Source organism: Cherax quadricarinatus, chromosome 16 (assembly GCF_038502225.1).
Source record: "Cherax quadricarinatus isolate ZL_2023a chromosome 16, ASM3850222v1, whole genome shotgun sequence".
Classification (NCBI taxonomy): Eukaryota; Metazoa; Arthropoda; class Malacostraca; order Decapoda; family Parastacidae; genus Cherax; species Cherax quadricarinatus.
This window is the reverse complement of record NC_091307.1, coordinates 48,761,073-48,770,462: the sequence shown is the minus strand read 5'-3', so window position 1 is coordinate 48,770,462 and position 9,390 is coordinate 48,761,073.

The following is a 9,390-nucleotide window of genomic DNA, read 5'->3' as shown; positions in this document are numbered from 1 at the left end:
ACTAGTTACCGCAATCGTACATAGTTTATTATCATCCTGTTCTACATAATCTATTATTTCAGGAATATCGCTAGTATTTTCCTGGGTGAAAACTGAGAGGAAGTAGGTATTTAGAATTTCACACATATCCTTATCACTGTCAGTGATCTGACCAGAGTTACTCTTAAGTGGGCCAATCTTGTCCCTAATCTTACTTCTGTATACCTGAAAGAACCCTTTTGGGTTAGTCTTTGAATCCCTTGCGACCTTAGTCTCATAATCTCTTTTTGCTTTTCTTATTCCTTTCTTTATTTCTCTCTTTAATTGAATATATTGATTTCTTAACTGCCCATCCCCTCTTTTGATACGCCTATATATGCCTCTCTTTTGACCAATGAGGTGTTTTAATCTATTGTTCATCCATTTGGAAAATTTTTGTTAGATCTAATTTCCCTACTCGGAACAAAAGTTGTCTGGGCAGCTGGAACTATGTTCTGAAAAACGTCATATTGGCAACCAAGATCATCTACCTGACCCATAGTTAGGACATCCCAATTTAGCCCACCCAAGTAATTTTTCAGTCTCATGAAATCGGCCAAGCGAAAATCTGGGACAGAGATTTGATTGCAGTTATCTGGGTAATTCCGTGATATATTGAAACTAAGTGATTTGTGATCACTTTCCCCAAGCTCATCATTAACCTCAAGATTATTAATTAGTGAATCTTTGTTGGCAAGAACCAAGTCAAGCAAATTGTTTCCTCTAGTTGGTTCTGTCACAACCTGTTCTAGAAAGCAATCCTGAACCGTATCAAGAAAGTCACTAGACTCAAGATTTCCTGTCATATTGTTCCAATCAATTTGTCTAAAGTTAAAATCTCCCATTATCACAACATTTTCATATCTAGATGCCTTATGAATTTCGCCCCATAACAGCTTACTGCACTCCCTATCAAGGTTTGGGGGCCTAGAAATCACACCCAAAATTAATTTGTCACGACCCTCGAGAAAATAAAGCCAAACTGATTCTGTGTTCGATGTTTCTAATCTTATATCATGTCTAAGACAACAATTTAAATTTTCTCTGACATACATCGCCACACCACCACCCTTCCTGTTGACCCTATCAGTGTGGAATAGCTTATAACCCTGTATGTTGCATTCAGAAGGCATTTCTCTATCTTTCAGGTTGAACCAGGTCTCTGTTATACCAATAATATCTATATTACCTACACTTGCAAGTAATTTTAGCTCATCTATCTTATTTCTTAGACTCCTACTATTTGTATAGTAAACCTTAAAGGAGCTAGTCACTCGTTGCCCTCTACTATCTCTCTTTGTTTGTTGATAAATTGGTTTGCCATTACTAGCAACTTTATTTTGAATATTGTCTTTTAAACATATCCCTGAGGTATCCCGGTAATAACTGTTGTTTTTAACCCTAATGCTGCAGCCTGATTGTTTCCCACAAATACCCATACCTCTATGATCTATCAGTTTAAATTCCCAGACAAGTCATCAATTACTCTCTCAATTGAATTGGTTAATGCAACCACTCCATCCCCAGAGAGATGAACCCCATCCCTTGCATACATATCACGTTTGCCAAAGAAAAGGTCCCAGTTATCAATGAATGGGATTGCAAGTTCCTTGCAGTACCTGTCCAGCCAGCGATTTATACCAATTGCCCTAGACATCCATTCATTGCCCACTCCCTTTCTAGGCAAGATGCTACATATGACTGGGATCCCTCCCTTAGACCTAACTACTTCTATGACTGACCTGTACTTATCCAGCAGCTTCTCTCTCCTGCCCTTCCCAATGTCATTACCCCCAGCACTAAGACAGATAATGGGCTTGTTCCCATTACCTGCCATAATATTATCCAACCTGCTGACTATGTCGCCAACACCAGCTCCAGAAAGACACACCCTCTGTCCGACCTTTCTGTCTCTGTTACAAAATGCACGGTCCATATATCTTACCTGAGAATCGTCTACTATTAAAATATTCTTACCTTGATTAGCAGGGGAATCAGTGGTGCCTTCAACCTCACTAACCACTGAAGTACGCTTATCTTGGAGAACAGAGAATCGATTTCCTACCTTCACATCTTCTCTATTAACTCTCCTCATCTTCCTTCTTCCTGAACTGTGAACCACTTGCCACTTAAAGCGGCTGCCACTATCACTGCTGGTGACCATTCCTTCCTTACCAGCTAAATCCTTCTCACACTCGCTCCCAAACTCATCTATGCGAAGCTTCAGCTTCCTATTTTCCTCCTGAAGAAGTAGAATCTCCTTCTTCAACACATGAACCTGGGATTCTAAAGCACTACAACAAGCCATGGTATAGGTAACAGCCCACACTAACTCCCAAGAGCTTAGCGGTATGACCGCACTTGACCACTGACCTCAGCGTACTGATAATATACATATATATATATATATATATATATATATATATATATATATATATATATATATATATATATATATATATATATATATATATAATATATATATATATATATACACACACATATATATATATATATATATATATCTATATATATATATATATATATATATATATATATATATATATATATATATATATATATATATATATATTTATATATATATATGTATATATGTATGTTTACATATATATATATATATATATATATATATATATATATATATATATATATATATATATATATATATATATATATATATATATATATACATATATATATAAATATATATATATATATATATATATATATATATATATATATATATATATATATATATATATAAATATCAATATATATATATATATATATATATATATATATATAATATATATATATATATATATATATATATATATATATATATATATATATATATATATATATATATATATAAATATATATATATATATATATATATATATATATATATATGTATATATATATATATATATATATATATATATATATATATGTATGTATATATATATATGTATATATATATATGTATATATATATATATATAGTAGGTAGTAGGTTGGTAGACAGCAACCACCCAGGGAAGTACTACCGTCCTGCCAGATGACTGTGAAACAAAAACCTGTAACTGTTTTGCATGATGGTAGGATTGCTGGTTTCTTTTTCTGTCTCATAAACACGCTAAGATAACAGGGATATCTTGCTACTCCTACTTACACTTTGGTCACACTTCATAGACACGCACATGCATATATATATATACATACATCTAGGTTTTTCTCCTTTTTCTAAATAGCTCTTGTTCTTTTTTATTTCTTCTATTGTCCATGGGGAAGTGGAAAAGAATCTTTCCTCCGTAAGCCATGCGTGTCGTATGAGGCGACTAAAATGCCGGGAGCAATGGGCTAGTAACCCCTTCTCCTGTATACAATTACTAAAAAAGAGAAGAAGAAAAACTTTATAAAACTGGGTTGCTTAAATGTACGTGGATGTAGTGCGGATGACAAGAAACAGATGATTGCTGATGTTATGAATGAAAAGAAGTTGGATGTCCTGGCCCTAAGCGAAACAAAGCTGAAGGGGGTAGGAGAGTTTCAGTGGGGGGAAATAAATGGGATTAAATCTGGAGTATCTGAGAGAGTTAGAGCAAAGGAAGGGGTAGCAGTAATGTTAAATGATCAGTTATGGAAGGAGAAAAGAGAATATGAATGTGTAAATTCAAGAATTATGTGGATTAAAGTAAAGGTTGGATGCGAGAAGTGGGTCATAATAAGCGTGTATGCACCTGGAGAAGAGAGGAATGCAGAGGAGAGAGAGAGATTTTGGGAGATGTTAAGTGAATGTATAGGAGCCTTTGAACCAAGTGAGAGAGTAATTGTGGTAGGGGACTTGAATGCTAAAGTAGGAGAAACTTTTAGAGAGGGAGTGGTAGGTAAGTTTGGGGTGCCAGGTGTAAATGATAATGGGAGCCCTTTGATTGAACTTTGTATAGAAAGGGGTTTAGTTATAGGTAATACATATTTTAAGAAAAAGAGGATAAATAAGTATACACGATATGATGTAGGGCGAAATGACAGTAGTTTGTTGGATTATGTATTGGTAGATAAAAGACTGTTGAGTAGACTTCAGGATGTACATGTTTATAGAGGGGCCACAGATATATCAGATCACTTTCTAGTTGTAGCTACACTGAGAGTAAAAGGTAGATGGGATACAAGGAGAATAGAAGCATCAGGGAAGAGAGAGGTAAAGGTTTATAAACTAAAAGAGGAGGCAGTTAGGGTAAGATATAAACAGCTATTGGAGGATAGATGGGCTAATGAGAGCATAGGAAATGGGGTCGAAGAGGTATGGGGTAGGTTTAAAAATGTAGTGTTAGAGTGTTCAGCAGAAGTTTGTGGTTACAGGAAAGTGGGTGCAGGAGGGAAGAGGAGCGATTGGTGGAATGATGATGTAAAGAGAGTAGTAAGGGAGAAAAAGTTAGCATATGAGAAGTTTTTACAAAGTAGAAGTGATGCAAGGAGGGAAGAGTATATGGAGAAAAAGAGAGAAGTTAAGAGAGTGGTGAAGCAATGTAAAAAGAGAGCAAATGAGAGAGTGGGTGAGATGTTATCAACAAATTTTGTTGAAAATAAGAAAAAGTTTTGGAGTGAGATTAACAAGTTAAGAAAGCCTAGAGAACAAATGGATTTGTCAGTTAAAAATAGGAGAGGAGAGTTATTAAATGGAGAGTTAGAGGTATTGGGAAGATGGAAGGAATATTTTGAGGAATTGTTAAATGTTGATGAAGATAGGGAAGCTGTGATTTCGTGTATAGGGCAAGGAGGAATAACATCTTGTAGGAGTGAGGAAGAGCCAGTTGTGAGTGTGGGGGAAGTTCGTGAGGCAGTAGGTAAAATGAAAGGGGGTAAGGCAGCCGGGATTGATGGGATAAAGATAGAAATGTTAAAAGCAGGTGGGGATATAGTTTTGGAGTGGTTGGTGCAATTATTTAATAAATGTATGGAAGAGGGTAAGGTACCTAGGGATTGGCAGAGAGCATGCATAGTTCCTTTGTATAAAGGCAAAGGGGATAAGAGAGAGTGCAAAAATTATAGGGGGATAAGTCTGTTGAGTGTACCTGGTAAAGTGTATGGTAGAGTTATAATTGAAAGAATTAAGAGTAAGACGGAGAATAGGATAGCAGATGAACAAGGAGGTTTTAGGAAAGGTAGGGGGTGTGTGGACCAGGTGTTTACAGTGAAACATATAAGTGAACAGTATTTAGATAAGGCTAAAGAGGTCTTTGTGGCATTTATGGATTTGGAAAAGGCGTATGACAGGGTGGATAGGGGGGCAATGTGGCAGATGTTGCAAGTGTATGGTGTAGGAGGTAGGTTACTGAAAGCAGTGAAGAGTTTTTACGAGGATAGTGAGGCTCAAGTTAGAGTATGTAGGAAAGAGGGAAGTTTTTTCCCTGTAAAAGTAGGCCTTAGACAAGGATGTGTGATGTCACCGTGGTTGTTTAATATATTTATAGATGGGGTTGTAAGAGAAGTAAATGCGAGGGTCTTGGCAAGAGGCGTGGAGTTAAAAGATAAAGAATCACACACAAAGTGGGAGTTGTCACAGCTGCTCTTTGCTGATGACACTGTGCTCTTGGGAGATTCTGAAGAGAAGTTGCAGAGATTGGTGGATGAATTTGGTAGGGTGTGCAAAAGAAGAAAATTAAAGGTGAATACAGGAAAGAGTAAGGTTATGAGGATAACAAAAAGATTAGGTGATGAAAGATTGAATATTAGATTGGAGGGAGAGAGTATGGAGGAGGTGAACGTATTCAGATATTTGGGAGTGGACGTGTCAGCGGATGGGTCTATGAAAGATGAGGTGAATCATAGAATTGATGAGGGAAAAAGAGTGAGTGGTGCACTTAGGAGTCTGTGGAGACAAAGAACTTTGTCCTTGGAGGCAAAGAGGGGAATGTATGAGAGTATAGTTTTACCAACGCTCTTATATGGGTGTGAAGCGTGGGTGATGAATGTTGCAGCGAGGAGAAGGCTGGAGGCAGTGGAGATGTCATGTCTGAGGGCAATGTGTGGTGTGAATATAATGCAGAGAATTCGTAGTTTGGAAGTTAGGAGGAGGTGCGGGATTACCAAAACTGTTGTCCAGAGGGCTGAGGAAGGGTTGTTGAGGTGGTTCGGACATGTAGAGAGAATGGAGCGAAACAGAATGACTTCAAGAGTGTATCAGTCTGTAGTGGAAGGAAGGCGGGGTAGGGGTCGGCCTAGGAAGGGTTGGAGGGAGGGGGTAAAGGAGGTTTTGTGTGCGAGGGGCTTGGACTTCCAGCAGGCATGCGTGAGCGTGTTTGATAGGAGTGAATGGAGACAAATGGTTTTTAATACTTGACGTGCTGTTGGAGTGTGAGCAAAGTAACATTTATGAAGGGATTCAGGGAAACCGGCAGGCCGGACTTTAGTCCTGGAGATGGGAAGTACAGTGCCTGCACTCTGAAGGAGGGGTGTTAATGTTGCAGTTTAAAAACTGTAGTGTAAAGCACCCTTCTGGCAAGACAGTGATGGAGTAAATGATGGTGAAAGTTTTTCTTTTTCGGGCCACCCTGCCTTGGTGGGAATCGGCCGGTGTGATAATAAAAATAAAAAAAAATATATATATATATATATATATACTATATATATATATATACTATATATATATATATAGATATAATATATATATATATATATAGATATAATATATATATATATATATATATATATATATATATATATATATATATATATATATATATATATATATATGCAATAAGATCACAGTAAACAGGTGATTTCAGAATATGCCAAACAACCACTCTGAAAGAATAGAGAAATTCCAAGCGCTTTCGTGACTACTCACATTATCAAGGAACTATGAAAGTAAAGCATCCAAGGAAGCTATATAAGGGGTCTTGGCCAGCACCTCACTATCAGATCCCACAACGGTTAAACACCTGATGCGCGCCGGCCCAACTGGACAGGTCCTTTGCACAACTCACCCACAAATTATTCTACCCAAGAAAATTTAAAAATTATTATTTGTCCAGTGTATTATTAAATTCTTCTCAAATTCTATTAATTATAAATCGATCTAATTTATATAAACCAAAGGAAATATTCATATTATTGTCAAAACTGATTTTTATGAAACAAGATTCAATTATATTCCTGTCGACCATGGACTTGCTTGATACTACTTTCTCAACTTTTTGAAAATCAATTGGATGGTTAAAATCTCTTACATGAATAAATAGAGCATTGGAATCTTGTCCAGTTCTAATGCTATGTTTATGTTGTTTTAATCTTAGTTCGAGATTTTTACCAGTTTGACCGTAATAAACTTTATCGCAAATTTTACAAGGAATCTTATAGACACATCCATCAGCATTTTGGGGGGAATTCTTTATCAAAAGTTTTTTTACTGTATCAAGATTTTTGAATACAACTTTAATATTAAAAGTCTTCAGAAGAGAAGGCATATCAACCAAGTTTTCATGGTAAGGGAGAACCAACATATTTTTAGTTGAATAAGGCTGGTTGTCCCTTTTTGGATTGTAAAAAGTATTTCTAGCAACTTTAAAAGATTTATCAATTACATTTCTTTTGTATTTTAAATCACTACCTATTTCATAAATTTTGGATATTTCCTCATCTATGAACTCAGGACTACAAATTCTTAAAGCTCTTAAAAACATTGACCCCTTATATAGCTTTCTTGAATGCTTTACTTTCATAGTTCCTTGATAATGTGAGTAGTCACGAAAGCGCTTGGAATTTCTCTATTCTTTCAGAGTAGTTGTATTGCATACATATATATATATATATATATATATATATATATATATATATATATATATATATATATATATATATATATATTATATATAAATATATATATGTATGTATATATATATATATATATATATATATATATATATATATATATATATATATATATATATATATATATATATATATATATATATATATATATATATATCTTTCGTAGACCCATCGGATGGGTCTATGAAAGATGAGGTGAATCATAGAATTGATGAGGGAAAAAGAGTGAGTGGTGCACTTAGGAGTCTGTGGAGACAAAGAACTTTGTCCTTAGAGGCAAAGAGGGGAATGTATGAGAGTATAGTTTTACCAACGCTCTTATATGGGTGTGAAGCATGGGTGATGAATGTTGCAGCGAGGAGAAGGCTGGAGGCAGTGGAGAAGTCATGTCTGAGGGCAATGTGTGGTGTGAATATAATGCAGAGAATTCGTAGTTTGGAAGTTAGGAGGAGGTGCGGGATTACCAAAACTGTTGTCCAGAGGGCTGAGGAAGGGTTGTTGAGGTGGTTCGGACATGTAGAGAGAATGGAGCGAAACAGAATGACTTCAAGAGTGTATCAGTCTGTAGTGGAAGGAAGGCGGGGTAGGGGTCGGCCTAGGAAAGGTTGGAGGGAGGGGGTAAAGGAGGTTTTGTGTTCGAGGGGCTTGGACTTCCAGCAGGCATGCATGAGCGTGTTTGATGACCAAAACCTCCAAAGGTGGGTCATCATCTGACTAAGACCCGCGTCAGGAAACATTTGTCCTGTTTCCTGACGAACCTTACCTAACCTAACCTGATAGGAGTGAATGGAGACAAATAGTTTTTAATACTTGACGTGCTGTTGGAGTGTGAGCAAAGTAACATTTATGAAGGGATTCAGGGAAACCGGCAGGCCGGACTTGAGTCCTGGAGATGGGAAGTACAGTGCCTGCACTCTGAAGGAGGGGTGTTAATGTTGCAGTTTAAAAACTGTAGTGTAAAGCACCCTTCTGGCAAGACGGTGATGGAGTGAATGATGGTGAAAGTTTTTCTTTTTCGGGCCACCCTGCCTTGGTGGGAATAGGCCAGTGAGATAATAAAATAAAAAAAAAATATATATGTGTATATATATATATATATATATATATATATATATATATATATATATATATATATATATATATATATATATATATATATATATATATATATATATATATATATATGTGTGTGTGTGTGTGTGTGTGTGTGTGTATATGTATATTAACAAGTCGGCCGTCTCCCACCGAGGCAGGGTGGCCCAAAAAAGAAAGAAAATCCCCAAAAAGAAAATACTTTCATCATCATTCAACACTTTCACCACACTCACACTTAATCACTGTTTTTGCAGAGGTGCTCAGAACACAACAGTTTAGAAGCATATACCTGTAAAGATACACAACATATCCCTCCAAACTGCTAATATCCCGAACCCCTCCTTTAGAGTGCAGGCATTATACTTCACGTTTCCAGGACTCAAGTTCGGCTATATAAAAATAACCGGTTTCCCTGAATCTC